This window comes from Chiloscyllium punctatum, chromosome 9, assembly GCF_047496795.1.
Source record: "Chiloscyllium punctatum isolate Juve2018m chromosome 9, sChiPun1.3, whole genome shotgun sequence".
NCBI lineage: Eukaryota > Metazoa > Chordata > Chondrichthyes > Orectolobiformes > Hemiscylliidae > Chiloscyllium > Chiloscyllium punctatum.
The window spans coordinates 101735957-101754043 of record NC_092747.1 but is presented as its reverse complement, the minus strand read 5'-3'; positions in this window follow the sequence as shown (position 1 = coordinate 101754043).

Genomic DNA, 18087 nt, shown 5'->3' with positions numbered 1-18087 from the left:
GCAGAGATAGTAGTGGGGAACAAGGATGGCTGAGGAACTGAATAATTATTTCACGTCAGAGTGGAAGACACGAGTAATATCCCAAAAATTCAAGAGAGTGAGGGGGCAGAACTGAGTATGGTGGCCATCACCAAGGAGAAGGTGCTAGAAAAACTGAATGGTCTGAAGGTGGATAAATCACCTGGACCAGATGGACTACACCCCAGGATTTTAAGGGAGATAGGCTGAAGTGATACTGGAGGCATTAGTGTGATCTTTCAGGAATTGCTAGAACCAGGAAGGGTCCCAGAGGACTGGAAGATCGCTAACGTGACACCCCTGTTTAAGAAGGGAGTATCGCAAAAGAGGGAAAATTACACACTGATTAGCCTAACTGCCATCGTGGGTGAGATCCTGGAATCCATTGTGAAGTATGAGATTTCTAAACACTGGGAAGTGTATGGTAAAATAGGGCAAAGTCTGCATGGTTTCATCAAAGGGAGGTCATGTCTGATCATTCTGCTAGAATTCTTTGAGGAAGTAACAAACAGGTTAGACTAAGGAGAGCCAATGGATATTATCTACCTGCACTTCAAGAAGGTCTTTGACAAAGTGCCACACAGGAGGCTACTGAGTAAGATAAGTGCCAATGGTATCAGAGGCAAGGTGCTAGCATGGATAGAAGCTTGGCTGTCTGTCAGAAAGCAATGAGTGGGGATAAAAAGGGTCTTTCTCAGGATGGCAGCCAGTGACAAGTGGTGTTCCACAATGCTCCCTGTTGGGACCACAACATTTCACTTTCTACATTAATGATCTAGATGGAGGAACTGAGGGCATTCTGGCTACATTTGCAGACAATACAAAGATAGGCGGAGGGACAGGTAGCATTGAGGAGACGGGGAGGCTGCAGAAAGATTTGGACAGGTGAAGGGAGTGGGCAAAGAAGTGGCAGCTTGAGTACAACACTGGAAAGTGTGAGGTCATGCACTTTAGTAGATGAATAGAGGTATGGACTATTTTCTAAATGGGGAGAAAATTCAGAAGTCTAAAGTACAAAGAGACTTGTGAGTTCTAGACGATGATTCATTCAAGGTAAACTTGTAGGTTGAGTCAATAATTAGGAAAACAAATGCAATGTGGCATTTGTTTTGAAAGGACTTGAATATAAACGCAAGGATGTACTTCTGAGGCTTGAAAAGGCTCTGGAGACCACAACTGGAGTATTGTGCACAGTTTTTGGCCCCATATCTCAAGAAGGATGTACTGGCCTTGGAGCGTGATTGGAGGAGGCTCACGAGAATAGTCCCAGGATTGAAAAGCTTAACATACAAGGAATATTTGAGGACTCTTGGTCTATACTTAATGGAGTTTAGAAGGGTGAGGGGGGATCTAATTGAAATATACAGAATGCTGAATGGCTTGAACAGAGAAGAGGTTAGAAAGATGTTTCCATTGGTAGGAGAGACTAGGACCCGAGGTCACAAGCTTAGAGTAAAGGGAACACCTTTTAGAACAGAGATAAGGAGATACTTTTTCAGCCAGAGAGTGATAAATCTATGGAATTCATTGCCACAGAAGGCTGTGGAGGTCAGGTCAATGAGTACATTTAAGCCTGAGATAGATAGGTTCTTGAGTTTCATGGGTTATGGGAAGACTCAATGGGCTGAATGGCCTAATTTCTACTCTTATGTCTTATGGTCTAACTCATCATGGGCACCTGCCTTTCCAGTCAATATTGACATCCACTCAGAATTACAGATTGCTGCCATTGGTCTTCATGCAATGGAAAAGCCTTATCCTCAACCCACATATCTTGTGGCACAGCATGTCCATAAGGGCACGATTTGTTTCCTTTTCTTTCTGCCTTCTCACAAACATGGTGTAACTCAAAGCCTGATGAAGCATGATGGACAAATTGCCACCATTTTGAACAGTTGTTAGCACACACCTTCCTGTAATTAATATCAATGCTGACATGCAAGAAAAACGTCCAGCCTGTCGTTGAAGCAATTTCTTTGCCCTTCCCTGGAAAGTTGGTAATGTGTGTGTCGAGAAAACAAGATCTGGAGATTTTTTTAACATGCTCTTCTGCATCATTGATCCAAAATCCAGTCTCACTTCAGTACAGGAAAGCAGTTCTTTACTCTAAGGTTAATGTTGTAGACAAAATCCTACATCTCTGAAATCATTTGGTCAATCTCTTCTGTACCCTCTTAGAACTCTCGAGTTTAGTGGCTTGGTCTGAAACTTCTGACAATAAAACTGAATATGTACTTGAAAAGGAAAGAGATTTCAGGGAAATTAGGACAACACTGCACAGTGAAACTAATTAGATGGTTCTTTCAGAAAGTTTGCATAAGTACAATGGGACCGTTTCTGTATTGTGTGAATGCTGCCCTGGAGCAGCCAGTAGGAGATGCAAGATTGGCTCAGAAATTGTTAAGCGTTTTCTGTTTATTGTGGAGAAGCACCTGGCCTTAAATTGGTTCTTGGAGTTCAGATCCAGTATTCAGCAGCTAGGAACATCGTTGGTGCAAATTAATATCCTCCCACATCAGTGCTTCACGTGATCGTTTCAACTCATAGTATTCTTAGTTAACTGAACTGCTGATGGTGTCATGCGTGCCCACTGAGTGATACTGACAGTCGCAAAATACTATCATTATTTTCCTTAGCTTATGCTGTATTTATTAAATTTAGCTAGCTCAGCTTTACAGTTTAAAGTGTATGCAAATCTCCAAAGTGCTCTCTGGGTTGTTTGATAAATTAAATTATAATAAGACTCACCACAGGGGTTCTCCCAGAAGGGAGGAACATTTCATAATTTGAGATAACTAAAGTGAGGCAAATGCATTGTGTACTCTGAGATGAGGGCCACATCATGCTCAGTGCCTACTCTGGACTGAGTGAGGGATCTCATTGTGAGGCCTTACACTTAACCACAGTGCTGAAGAAGGAAAAGGAGCCAGGTTTTTTTTCTAAGGACAATCCAGTTCTGAAACTAAATTGTGAACTTTTTGAATGAGGAGAGACTTGGGTTTAGTTATAATATATCCATCATGGTCGAAGTAGTATGTTGCTATTCTGACTTAGTTCACAAATAAGTAATACCACTTAGCAATATACCACACATCAATAATTACTTCTTAATATTGTATGTACTTGCTATTAAATAAAGATTTTCTGATGGATCGAAATAGCACCAGGCGCTATTTCATTAACAAGGAACTACAAACATGATGCCACAAACTCAGTCAAGTGGAAAACACAATTATTATCTGGTTTCTTTATATTTACATCCATTCATGCAAAAGTGAAGGAAAGTTTTAGCCTGCTAGCTACCTTTTCTTTGCTATGCTCACTTAACAAAAGTAAACAATGATGGTCCAGGTCTAGCAGTAATAACGGGGGTGAAACCAGCAGGTTTCATGGCTGCTACCCCTGTGAAACTATTCATGACTTCTACAGTCTGCACATGTACCATTGAAAACCAAAATCCAAAGGCTGCTGTAAGTGGATTTTACACAGATGTAGGATGTACTGAGCATGAGTTACCGTTCAAACTTATTCTATCTCTGGAAGGTTTATTTTATTCTAGTACATGCAAATTAATTGAACATTTTATAGCGAGAAATAATTTCAGTATAAATTAGTTCATATTAAGCTCTGATGTATTATAAAAGCTAGCATAAATTATAGCTAATTTTAATTGACTATAATAAGTCTAAACTCAGCAATAGTCGAGATAATATTGCACAGTGAAGATCAGAAAATTAATATTACATTTTTTGAGCCCATTAAGAATATCTCACAGAACAATTAAATGTGGTGTACTCAACAGAAAGTGTGTAGACTTTACCAATGCACTGACTCACTCCTTTTATATCATCCTCTTGGATATTGTGGGTATGCAGAGCCAATACGTTGCTCCGGCCTCCCCCCCCCCCCGCCCCCCTCCCCTCCTCCAAGGCTCCTATTCAATGGCCTACTGCCCATCAAAATGTACATGGGCTGCCGTGCTCTAACAGAGTGACTGGTAGCCACTCAAAAACTGCAAGGTCGGAAAACCTACATGCTTTAGATTAGATTCCCTACAGTGTGGAAATAGGCCCTTTGGCCCAAAAGTCCACACCAACCCTCCGAAGAGTAACCCACCCAGACCCATTTCCCTCTGACTAATGCACCTAACACTATAGGCAATTTAGCATGGCCAATTCACCTAACCTGCACATCTTTGGACTGTGGGAGGATACCGGAGCACCTGAAGAAAACCCATGGAAACATGGGGAGAATGTGCAAACTCCACACAGATAGTTGCCTGAGGCTAGAATTGAATCTGGGTCCCTGGTGCTGTGAGGCTGCAGTGCTAGCCACTGAACCATGCCATTGTTTGGAATGAAATTACTTTGATGAATTTCTCCAACACTTGAACACTGATAGATTATCTTGTCAGCCATGGCTCAGGTGGTAATTCTCTAGCCTTTAGAGTCAGTACGCTTTGTGTTCAAATCCTGCTGAAGAGACTTGCATGCAAAAAGGCTAAGTTACCAGTCCAGTATTGAAGTGTGTTATGTGGTCCAAGAAGCAGTTTTTTGAATAAAGTGTTAATCCATGGGCTAGTCATTCATAATTTTAAGGTGTTTTTACCAACCTTCCAAATGGCCAAAGGCAGCAGATGCATGGAAACTCCACCAACTGCTAGCTCCCATCCAAGCCACATACCATCATGATTTGAAACAATATCACTGTTACTTAATTGTTGCTGGATCAAAATCTTGGAGACCCCTTCCGGAAAACATGATAGGTTTACCTCAACATCAAGGACTAGAGCAACTCAAGGAAGAACTCACCACCAACTTCTCAGTGATGATTAGGGCAGGGCAAGAAATGCTGGCATGGCAGGTGATGTCCATATCTCATGAATGAATAGAAAAATTCAAAACATTCGTTCAAAACATTAATTATGTTCAATGAAAATCTGGCATTTTGAAGTCAGTTTTTGTGTTTTTCTGAGGTGAAAGGTGGGAAGTCCAGGCTTGTCGCAGTAGCTGTAATGACTTTCACAGTTAAATTTCTGAAGGTTTTTTTTTAAAGTAGGTTTTACAGATGGAATAGGATAAAAGTGAGAAAAGGATGCAGTTTCTCTGGTTCTGTGATTGAGATGTTTTAAACTGCTTTTTAAGTGTCTTTACTGCAGTCACTTGGATGTTTCTAGATATCTGTGTTGAGAGTGTGGTGCTGGAAAAGCAGAACAGGTCAGACAGCATCTGAGGTACAGGAGAGTTGACGTTTCGGGCAAAAGCCCTTAATCAGGAATGAGGCTTGTGAGCCAGGGGGCTGAGAGATAAATAGGAGGGGGTGAGGCTGGGGGTAAGGTATATGGGAGTGTGATAGGTAGGTGGAGGTGGGGGTTATGGTGATAGGTCGGAGAGGAGGGTGGAGCAGAAGTGTGGAAAGGAAGTTGGACAGTTGCGACAGGTCATATGGGTGGTGCCAACTTGGAAGTTCGATCTTGGATAAGGTGGCGGGGATGGGAAATGAGGAAACTGGTAAAATCCACATTAATGCTTTAAGCTTGAGGGGATCCCAAGGCGGAAGATGAGATGTTCTTCCTCGAGGTGTCAGGTGGTTAGGGTGTGGCAATGGAAGAGGCCCAAAACCTGCATGTCCTTGGCGAAGTGGGAGGTGAAGTGTTTGGCCAGGGGGCAATGGGGTTGGTTAGTGCAGGTGTCCCAGAGATGTTCTCTAAAGCACTCTGCAAGTAGGTGTCCTGTTTATAAGTATCTCTCTCTCGCACACATTCTCTCTATCTGAGCTAAAGTTCTTGTCTTCCTCTGGAGATGCCTCAAAATGACTGGCATGATGTTTATGATTTTCCACAGTTTACCACACTTCTGATATTATTGTTAGTAGGCAAGCAAACAAAGAGCATCAGTGCATCATGTGACCTGGACAAATTGCCGAATCATGATTCAAAAAAGGCAAAAGACCATAAGATCATGAGACATAGGAGAAGAAATTAGGCCATTCAGTCCATTGAATCTGCTCTGCCATTCGATCATGGCTGTTAAGCTTCTCAACTGCATTCTCCCACTTTCTCCATGTAACCCTTGATGTAGTTGATACTCAAGAACCTATCTGTCTCAGTCTTAAATATACTCAATGACCTGGCCTCCACAGCCTTCTGTGACAATGAATTCCATAGATTCATCACACTCTGGCTGAAGATGTTTATCCTTATCTCTGTTCTACAAGGTCTTCCCTTTACTCTCAGGCTGTGCCCTCGGGTCCTAGTCTCTCCTACCAATGGAAACATCTTTCTAACACCTACTCTGTCCAGGCCATTCAATATTCTGTTTATTTCAATTAGATACTCCCTCATCCTTCTAAACTCCATCAAGTGTAGGCCAAGAGTCCTCAAATATTCCTTGTATGTTAAGCTTTTCATTTCTGCAACCATTCTCATGAACCTCCTCTGATCATGCTCCAAGGCCAGTACGTCCTTCTTGAGATATGGGGCCCAAAACTGTGCAAAATACTCCACGTGTCGTCTCCAGAGCCTTTTGGAGCCTCAAAAGTACATCCTTGCTTTTATATTCAAGTCTTCTCGAAACAAATGCCACCATTGCATTTTCCTTCCTAACTATTGACTCAAACTGCAAGTTTACCCTGAAAGAATTCTAGTCTAGAACTCCCAAATCTATTTACATTTCAGCCAATTGAATTTTCTCCCCATTTAGAATATAGTCTATTCTTCCTACCAAAGAGCCCACATTGTACTCCATCTGACATTTCTTTGCCCACTCTCCTATAGTGTTCAAATCTTTCTGCAGCCTCCCCACCTCCTCAATGCTATCTGTCCCTCTACCTATATCTGTATCATCTGCAAACTTAGGCAGGACACCCTCAGTTCCTTCATCTATATCGTTAATGTATAAAGTGAAATGTTCTTGTCCCAACACTGAGCCTTGTGGAACACCACTTGTCACTGGCTGCCATCCTGAGAAGGACCCTTTTATCCTCGCTACCTGCTTTCTGCCAGACAGCCAAGCTTCTATCCATGCTAGCACCAGACTTCTAACATCTTACTCAGTAACGTCCTATGTGGCACCTAGTCAAAGGCCTTCTTGAAGTCCAGGTAGATAATGTCCACTGGCTCTCTTTAGTCTAACTTGCTTGTTTTTTCCTCAAAGAATTTTAGAAGATGCGTCAGGCTTGACATCCCCTTGATGAAACCATGCTGACTTTGCACTATTTTGCCATACACTTCCGAGTATTTAGAATTCTCATCCTTCACAATGGATTCCAGGATCTCATCCACGACTGAGGTCAGGCTAATTGGTCTGTAATTTTCTGTCTTTTGCCTTACTCCCTTCATAAATGGAGGTGTCACGTTAGTGATTTTCCAGTCCTCTCTGACCCTCCCTGATTCTAACGATTCCTGAAAGATCACACTCATGCCTCCATTATCTCTTTAACTATCTCTCTTAGAACTCTGGGGTATAGTCCATCTGGTCCAGGTGTTTTATCCACCTTCAGGCCATTCAGTTTTTCTTGCACCTTCTCCTTAGTGATGGTCACCATACTCAGCTCTGTCCACTCACTGTTTTGAATTTTTGGGATATTACTCGTGTTTTATTCATTTGGTAATCCAATTTCCTGTTTTGAGTTCACAGTGTGTTTGAAGTCTGGCTCATTGTTCTTGTGGTGGTCCTTGAGGATGGCAGGCATTAATGTCTACAGAAGTACTGTCTAGTAACATAGAAACATAGAAACTAGGAGCAGGCCATTTAAACCTTCAAAGCTTAATGTTCTGTCATTCAATATGATCATGGCATAACATATCAATTAAATACCTTGTTCCTGCTTTCTCCCCATCCCCTTTGATTCTTTTAGTCTAATAACTAAGTCCAATAAGACATGTCCATTTGCCATCTACTTGGAAGTTTCTAGAAGCTTGACAAACATTGCAATTGTAAAATGTCAACTGCCTCTTGGAGTCCATTGTGAAAAATCAGCTCAAGGTTAAAAATTGTAATTCTTAAAACAGTTTGCTAAAATACTGTAATATTATGACTGTAGGAAGTACCAGCTCTATCAGGCAGAGGTAAAGTGTCCCACAACACTATTCTGAAGATGAGCAAAGCACTTATCTCTAGTATCCTGGCTAAAATTTATTCCAAAGCTACCACCATCATAAAAAAAATGTATCCAGTCATTATCACATTCTTGTTTGTAACTCACTTGCATTTCTTACATTAGAAAAATGAAAAAAAACTTTTGTGTCCTATAAAGCATTTGGAGATTTTCTGCGATAAAGCATGACATAACTGCAAATTCTTTTTAAAACTTATTTTAAAAGATATTTCAATCTATGTGTCATCTGTAGGTTGCATCAACTTTAAAGGCTGGCTTTACTTGTTCTCACATTGTTCTTGTCTCAGCAGCATATCTTGGGAAAGGTCAACAGCAAGTGTACTCCATGTCGTTGATGCATGAAGCTATTCCACTTATGAAGTGATCGCAAGTTTATCAAAAGATAATTGGTAGCTGATTTACTGGGAAATTCCATGGCCGGCATATATAATGACAACATAGTTTTAGCACTTGGAAACTTATAATCACAAGGACACTTGTAATCTGTTGACTTTGATACCACAAAGCCACCTGTCACTTGCAGATGATGATACACTGTGGTGGCATCAATGGTTTGGATGCATCACGATCATAGTCATAATTGCAGGTAGCAATACATCTTTGGTCCATCTAACTTCCCCATTCATTTTCCCACAGGAACATCTTGACGCATTTCTAAAGCTAATGACCCTGAACTCTATTTGCTGATAGGAGCTCGCCTTGGCTGTTCTTTAAATTGAAATAAAAAGGCATGAATCATAATGAAACATGTAAACAGATTATACTGAACTAGCAGATCCTTAAAATGAAATACTCCAGCATGTGGCAATACCCCGAGGTCCACTTTTTCTTTGTTCTCATTATTTCAAAGCAGAACAGATCAGATTACTATAATTCTGAATTATTGTGGTCACTTACTACATAAATTCTGAATTAATACAGATCCCAAGCTCAGTTCTGTAACATCTACTAAAAAAAATCAATATCCTCATGTGTGATTTTTAACCATCAATTTCTCTGGTACAATATTTGTTAGATCAACTTGATAAAATAATTGAAAACCTATTGACAGGACTTTTTGGTTACTAACTGGGACAACATTAGAATTAGAATTAGAATTAAGTTCATAGACATATGTATTCAAGTTACAAAAGAACAGGAGTACATTGAAAAGTGAAAATGTCACCAACACACACTATCTTAGGTACAAAGTACCTGGGTACAAATCTTAGTTACAAAAAAAATGCAGGTAGTTATCCAATAATGCAATAGTTGCGCTCCTGTGTAACACCGTGTTTCAAAAATCACGCAATATAAATAATGGGGCCTATGGAAAAAAGAGTGAGGGGTGAATCGCTAAAAATATCAGTAAAAATCAAAATAATTATAGTTAGCCTAACACAAACAATAGCACAGACTAAGCAAATCTTTATATCACATATTTTAATGAAATCATATAGTAAATTTAACACTTTAACACTAAAATCACTGACTACATTTCACGAAGCACTTCATCAGAAAGCGCATGAGCCGACTGACCACATGATGCTAATGCGCAAGTTTAATCCTCCTCAAGATTCTCCCACAGTTTGGAATAAAGTTCCTTCTAAATGTAGACTACAATTCCCGGTTTCAAGCTAAGTTTTAATGCTTGCAGAGCTGATTACATTCCTGTTTTAACTGAACACGCTGAACTTTGCAGACAGTGGATTTTGGGGCTGAGTTTTGCTGTTCAAGTAAGTGTCGAGGATGGTATCGTCTAACAGTAAACAGGAGTTTACTTTATAAAAAAAGTCTGCAATTCACTAATTGCATTACAACCAAATCGTGTTTAATAGCCATGCGTTATAGGCAAAGTACCTGTACCAATGAAAATAAAGAAAAATAATCTACATTCCAGATATACATCAATGTACATTTGAAAAATAAGAAGTAAAGCTAGAAAGATAGACATTACAGCCCTTCTATAATGACTCCCATGTTTTCTGACTGGGCTCCATCGGTTCTCAACCAGAAGCCACCTTCAGTCTGGGCCCTCTAGCCATGATTCCTGCTCTGCTCTGGGCCCTCTAGCCATTTCCATACCTCTCTGGGCCCTCTAGCCACAATCCCCACTCTGCTCAGGCCCTTTAGCCACCATTCCTGATCTCCTCTGGGCCATCTAGCCATTTCCACACTCCTCTGGGCCCTCTAGCCAACAATCTCCACTCTGCTCAGGCCCTCCAGCCACCCTCCCTGCTCTGCTCTGGGCCCTCTAGCCGTTCCCGCTCTGCTCCAGCCCACTGTTACAAAGCAACTCTAATATCAAGAAGTTTTAATGCCGCATTGATTTTCCAAAGGTCTTATTCATCTTTATGTTAGAATTAGAATCCCTACAGTGTGCAAACAGGCCCTTCAGCCCAACAAGTCCACACCGACCCTCTGAAGAGTAACCCACTTAGACCCATTTCCCTACTACTCTACATTTACCCCTGACTAATGCACCTAGCCTACACATCCCTGAACACAATGGGCAATTTAGCATGGCCAATTCACCTAATCTGAATATTTTTGGATTGTGGGAGGGGGAAATCAGAGCACCCAAAGGAAATCCATGCAGACATGTGAAGAATTTGCAAACTCCACACCGACAGTCACCTGAGGCTGGAATTGAAACCAGGTTCCCGGTGCTGTGATGCAACAGTGCTAACCACTGAACCACCGTTGTTTCCATGAAGGATCCATTTTATCATTGATGATGAAGATGTTTCATTTTTTGTATTTAGCTGGTCCCGTTGAATGTTCAGCTCTTGAAAAGATGTAATATCAATGCTGAGAAATAGGGCATGCAGATTTTCTGATGTTTGTGAAGAAGATAACTGTTATGTAATTAAGTTGAGCATAATTCCAATTCGGGCTGCAAAGGAAAAAAATCCCAAAACTGCAGTAAGACAAGGGGGTGGGTGATCAGTGGGCTGGTAACATGGTGGGGAAAAGGAGGAACTTGACATCTTCCTGCTGCCAGGGCGTATTGCCTGTTAGCAACATATTGGCAGCCAATGGAGCCATTTAAGGCCCCAATTAAGAACCACTCTCCATTCCCACTGTACTTTGCTGACACAAATGCAGATTGACATGTAAGCTCTGGGGACTCTGAGCCAGTTCCTGGGAAGATGCAATATTGGCCCTTATTAACTGGAATTCACCCATTTTAAGTTTAGGTTTCTGGGATGATGTGGTTCAATAACAGGACAATTTAAGAAATTATTTTTGATGTCAAACAGCCATAAAAGGTGAAAATTGGTTATGAAGAACAAAACAATGAAATCCCTTTTTCACCACTTGTGTAATCCAATAATGGGTGTCAGCTAACTCAGTTGGCTGGTTTTAGATGCAGAGTCTTGCCAACAGTGTGGGTTCAATTCCTACACTGGCTGAGGTAACCGTGAAGCACTTTACTTCCCAATCTCTCCCCTCACTTGAGTTGTGGCACCCTCTGGTTAAATAACCAACTGTTGTCTCTCCCTAATGAGAGAGCAGCTCTATGGTCTGGTCTGATTATGGTGACTTTACCTTTATGCAAGAGTACAGTGTGAAGGCCAACTGTATCCATTAGACTCAGTGCAGGAAGTGTCCATATTCTTAGGTCAGCACTGCTTGCTCAAGTTTTCTGATTAGCATTGGAACCATTGCATTTGATACTGTGCAGTCAGAAACTACACCCATGATTATTTGCACTTAAAAGTGCCCAAATTCCAACACAACAACTCATTCAGCCCACATTGAAATCCCCACTGAGACATGCACCAATCACATCCACTTTTTGTGGCACTCGCTGCCATATGATTAGTCTAAATGTCCAAAGGGAATGACTGAATGGATGAATGAATGAATGAGTGGGGGTTGCTGGATGTGAATGAGATGAGAGAGTAAGTATTTCAGGTGGGTGAGATAGTAGGTGGCTAGGATGAATGTGGTGGCAGATGCGTGAAGTGGGTGAGGAGGGTGAAGTGGGTCTAGAGTCGTCAGGTTGGACCAGGAGGCCTAGTTATAAAAGAGGTTAGTCAAGTTAGGTTAGGTCAATAGTCGTGTGATGGGAGGTAGCAGGGAATGGTTGAACAGCCAGGGCAGGATTAATTGGTCAATGTGAGTGAATCAATATGAGTTACCAATCAAACTGCAGTTTGCTAAGAGTAAGACCAGGATATTTCTGTCCAACATTTTCTGTCCAGATTCTAATAAGTACATCAGACTGGAGGCTTCCAAAGAGCAGGGGAATTATTGTTGGTGGTTTGAATTGACAAGCCCTCAGAATACACATCTGCTTCAGGAAATTAACACAAGCCTGGTAATCATTTAAATTTTTACAATCAGTAAGTGTGGCCAACCCAGTATGAAAATTACTAGTGATAGTTGTGTAACACCAGCTCTGGCATTTTCACATAACATTCCACTCTGACAGCAACTGGAGCTATGGAATCAAATAGTCTAGGAAAAGGCCATTCAGCCCATTCTAGTTGTGAAGATGGGATTTGTCTCCACAAGGACTATGAAAGAAGTACAATCAGTATTGTCATGGACAGATATATCTAATACATACAGAGTTGTGAGGACTGGTGCAGAGAGACCTGAACTAAGATCTAAGATGGTAACGAACAAATCCAATAGGAAATTCTGGACAAAGCTGTTTAGCCAGGAAGTGATTAGAATGTGAAAGTCACCACAACGAAAACCAAACAAGGAAGCAAGGAAATAGGTACATATTGGTGATGTTAGTTGGATTGGAATGGAATGAGTTCAAGTGAGGTATAAGTATTCACTGGAAACTACTGGGCTGAATGATTTGTACTGTAAGAACCATGTAGTGATTTGGTATACTATGTAGTGCTGTGTAAGGTTTTTTGTGTTTGTTGACAATAGACAATAGACAATAGACAATAGGTGCAGGAGTAGGCCATTCAGCCCTTCGAGCCTGCACCACCATTCAATATGATCATGGCTGATCATTCCTAATCAATATCCTGTTCCTGCCTTATCTCCATAACCCTTCATTCCACTATCCTTGAGAGCTCTATCCAACTCTTTCTTAAATGAATCCCTATGGGGCAGAGCATTCCACATAGCCACCACTCTCTGGGTGAAGAAGTTTCTCCTCATCTCTGTCCTAAATGGTCTACCCCGTATTTTTAAGCTGCATTTTTAAGTTTCTCTCTCATCATCTATCATCTATCTCATCATCTATCCTGTACCCTCCAGGTTTAGTTACCTCAGTCAGTAATGGCATTATTGAGCCATACTGACAGATCGTCATTAAAATCCTCCACCCAGGTTACATTCTGTGCCTGAGATGCTCTTAGTGCTTCTTCCAAGTGGTGCTCAACATGGAGGAGTATTGATTCATAATTTATGGAAATTGATAAGTAGTAATGAGCAGGAGGTTTGCTTACCCCTAGGAATCTTTTTCCACAAAACTTCATTGAGCTGGTGTCAATGTCACGGATTCTCAGGGTCATTCTGTCAAGACTATAAACCACTCTCTCTAGTAGTTCTTTCCTTCTGGTGGGACAGGAAAAATCTAGAAATGGGTCAAGGAGAAGTGTGAGACATTGGTTGGTAGGTACAACTCCGTGAGTGTGTCAGGCCAGACATTGACTGGTCTGCAAGACAGCTCTTGGGACAAATTTCTGGATAGGATTGAGTTAAACTTAGCAGGGTTGATTGGGCCATATCAGATGATATCTGGGTGAAAGCTGAAAGGCCCATCTGCAAAACAATGCAGGCAAATCTGCATTTATATTAATTTAATTGGATTGCTGGTCAATGCTGCCTGCTGTAAGCTATAGCTGAACAAATCTACTAATCTAACGCTGGATTCAACTACCTGAGGAAAGAATATTGGACCAATATTCTTGAGGGGTAATTCAACTTCTGTCGGAGAGGGTCCAAGGTATAATAAATTAAGTATGAGAAGCCAGCTAAGCTGACAATTCTTGTGATGTCAGTTAAACCAGAATCAATGTTAATGATCTTTACAATAATTAATTTGCCTGTCAACAACCTAAGAGGTTTTTTCTAGTATTTGCACAATGTGCCCTTTTCAGTTGTGCAATGTATGTCTTTACAGCACCAGTGAAATTGTCAAATCATGGACATTTGAATTGTTACAAGGTTCTGTGGCACAGAAGTTCACAACTTTCCTCTCAGTTAGTTACTTCAGTCATGTCTGGAAGAGGAGAGATGAATTGAAGATCTCGTGTTTTCCCAGACTAGGGCAGAACAACCAGAGCATGAGTTATCCTGGTTCTCTGGTTCCACCATCTCCAAAACAACTGGCTCAAGGCTGCCACTGAGACATCTTGACAGCAATGAATAGAGAATACCATTGGGAATATTTCAGAAGTGTGAGTTCTAGGTAACATAAAGCATAGATTGATATCTGGTGTGAAGCATTTATGGTTGATTCAGTGTTACTTTGTGCAGACCTTCATGGAATTATTGCCATAGCATGGGATTTTCAAGGCTTCATCATCTAAATGAGCAAAGGGGCAGGTACAGGTGCTAGGCAGCGGCGTATTCCTAATAAAGCAATTGCTTTATCACAGTCACTCAAAATTTGTAAAGATCAAAAGTACTTGTGTACCAACAATGTTGAAATATGTGTGCAGGATAGACATTTCTAATAGAAATATTCTCAAATTGACAGGGTTGAAGTCACCGGCTGCGGGCAAACATTAGAACCTATTAGGAGGGACTTGGTGGAAAAAATCACTTCAAGAATCATAACCTGATTAGGAAGGTTCTGTACAGCTCTGTACTTATATCCAACAGTGTAGAGATAGGAGGGGACTAGCGGGTGTAGTTATATTTGGAATTTCAAGTAGCATTTTAACTTGGTCATGTAAGAGGTTATTAGACAAAATTAGAACCTATGGGATTGAAGACAAAATATCAGCATGGATTGCAGACTGGTTAGCTGAGAAAGGAATAGGTGAAAATGGGCCATTTGGGGCGAATCAGCAGGGTCTAATTAGCAGGTACCAAAAGGATCCGTGGTTTTTGTTGGCCTCAATTATTAGTATTGACTTCCACTATGCATCCAAGTATTACATTCCCAATCAACACAATTTGCTATTCATAAAACTGACTCAACTTTTCCCAAAAATCTAAAAATTAGCTTTCTCTGATTTCTGTGATGAAAACAGCTTCTCTCCACCTTTTGTACCAAAACCGCTTAAAAAACAGAATCTAGAGATCTGAAATTAAAAGAGAAAATGCTAGTAAGGGCAACATCTGCGAGAAACAACAAGGCTGACATATGAGGTCAATGACTGTTCACCAGAATTAGGACATTTTTGGGATCAGATAAGTTTTGAGCAAGGAGAGAGTGGGACATGGACATAGGAAGTTCTGTGATAGAGTGAAAGTCAGGAGAGATTGCCTGATAGGACAGTTAGGCTTTCAGATCCAGAGACAGTGATGGTGGGGCGAAAGAGAAATGGTGGAAAAAGACAAAGTGCTGTTATTCAAGGTTATGCTGAGCTTCACTTTACTTAGCATTGACTTCAACAATTTTAGATCATAATTTCTCCTTTCTCAGTTAGTGGCACACCTGTTTTGGGCATATTATTTTGTTTGTTTCTTTTCTTTCCCCATCTCCCCTTCCTTTGCAAAGTCGAATATTGCACGTGCTGAAAATCTGATTTATTCTCCCCAACATTTTCAATTTATTTGTATTCATTTTGGCCCAGAAAGACCATCCTTCTTATGTCTCTTTATTTCACCTGCCCTCTTCTTTTTGTGCAATCCAACTTTTGCTCAAAACTGAACTAGCTTTTATAACTTCTAATTTTTCCTACTTTGGATGAAGAGCCATGAACCTGGAAAGTTAACTCTTGGGACTTCTCAATAAATTACTGCCTGAAACCACTGAATAGAATCTTAGAATCCTTACAGGAATTGAAAGAGGCCATTTGGCCCATTGAGTCTGGACTTACTGTCCAAAGAGCCTCCAATGCAGACCGAGACCCCACCCTTTACCAATAACACCATATTTTACCATTGCTAATTCACCTAACTTACATATTCCTAGACACAAGAGAAAACATGGCATATCCAATTCACCTAACCTGCATATCTTTGGACTGTGGGAGGAAACTGGAGCACCCGGAAGAAATCCACATAGACCTGGAAGAACATGCAAACTCAACACAGACAGTCGCCAAAGGTTGGAATCAAACCTGGGTCCTTGATGTTGTGAGGCAGCAGTGCTAACCATTCAGCGATCATATCACCTGGAGAATTCATGTATTTTCTGTTTTTACAAAAAAAAATCCCTCATAACATTGCATCAGGAGAATGGGACAATTATATGAGTCAAAAAGATCTGTAAAGCAATGGTTGAAGGATTTTATGTTGGAGTCATTCTAAATGTGGTCAACATTCCAGTGTATAGGAATGGGTTTGGATGGAATACTTTTCGGACGGTCCGTATGGATTTGTTGGGCTGAAGGGCCTGTTTCTACACTGTAGTGATTATATGGATTCTACGAATACATCAGTTATAGAGAGAAGAGTTCAGTTTATGCAGAGTCCTGTGACTTTAGGATAGACATTGACCACCGGAACTGTAAGAAGTAAGCAATTAGCCATGACACTGGATTAGTGGTGCTGGAAGAGCACAGCAGTTCAGGCAGCATCCAACGAGCAGCGAAATCAACGTTTCAGGCAAAAGCCCTTCATCAGGAATAAAGGCAGTGAGCTTGAAGCATGGAGAGATAAGCTAGAGGAGGGTGGGGATGGGGAGAGAGTAGCATAGAGTACAATGGGTGAGTGGGGGAGGAGATGAAGGTGATAGGTCAAGGAGGGGAGGGTGGAGTGGATAGGTGGAAAAGAAGATAGGCAGGTCGGACAAGTCAAGGAGACAGTAACTGAGCTGTAAGTTTGAAACTAGGATGAGGTGGGGGAAGGGGAAATGAGGAAGCTGTTGAAGTCCACATTGATGCCCTGGGGTTGAAGTGTTCCGAGGCGGAAGATGAGGCGTTCTTCCTCCAGGCGTCTGGTGGTGAGGGAGCGGCGGTGAAGGAGGCCCAGGACCTCCATGTCCTCGGCAGAGTGGGAGGGGGAGTTGAAATGTTGGGCCACGGGGCGGTTTGGTTGATTGGTGCGGGTGTCTCGGAGATGTTCCCTAAAGCGCTCTGCTAGGAGGCGCCCAGTCTCCCCAATGTAGAGGAGACCACATCGGGAGCAACGGATACAATAAATGATATTGGTGGATGTGCAGGTGAAACTTTGATGGATGTGGAAGGCTCCTTTAGGGCCTTGGATAGAGGTGAGGGAGGAGGTGTGGGCACAGGTTTTACAGTTCCTGCGGTGGCAGGGGAAAGTGCCAGAATGGGAGGGTGGGTCGTAGGAGGTTGTGGACCTGACCAGGTAGTCACGGAGGGAACGGTCTTTGCGGAAGGCGGAAAGGGGTGGGGAGGGAAATATATCCCTGGTGGTGGGGTCTTTTTGGAGGTGGCGGAAATGTCGGTGGATGATTTGGTTGATGCGAAGGTTTGTAGGGTGGAAGGTGAGCACCAGGGGCGTTCTGTCCTTGTTACGGTTGGAAGGTGGGGTCTGAGGGCGGAGGTGCGGGATGTGGACGAGATGCGTTGGAGGGCATCTTTAACCACGTGGGAAGGGAAATTGCGGTCTCTAAAGAAGGAGGCCATCTGGTGTGTCCTATGGTGGAACTGGTCCTCCTGGGAGCAGATACGGCGGAGGCGGAGCAATTGGGAATACGGGATGGCATTTTTGCAAGAGATAGGGTGGGAAGAGGTGTAATCCAGGTAGCTATGGGAGTCAGTGGGTTTGTAAAAAATATCAGTGTCAAGTCGGTCGTCATTAATGGAGATGGAGAGGTCCAGGAAGGGGAGCGAGGTGTCAGAGATAGTCCAAGTAAATTTAAGATCAGGGTGGAATGTGTTGGTGAAGTTGATGTCAACCTCCTCGCGG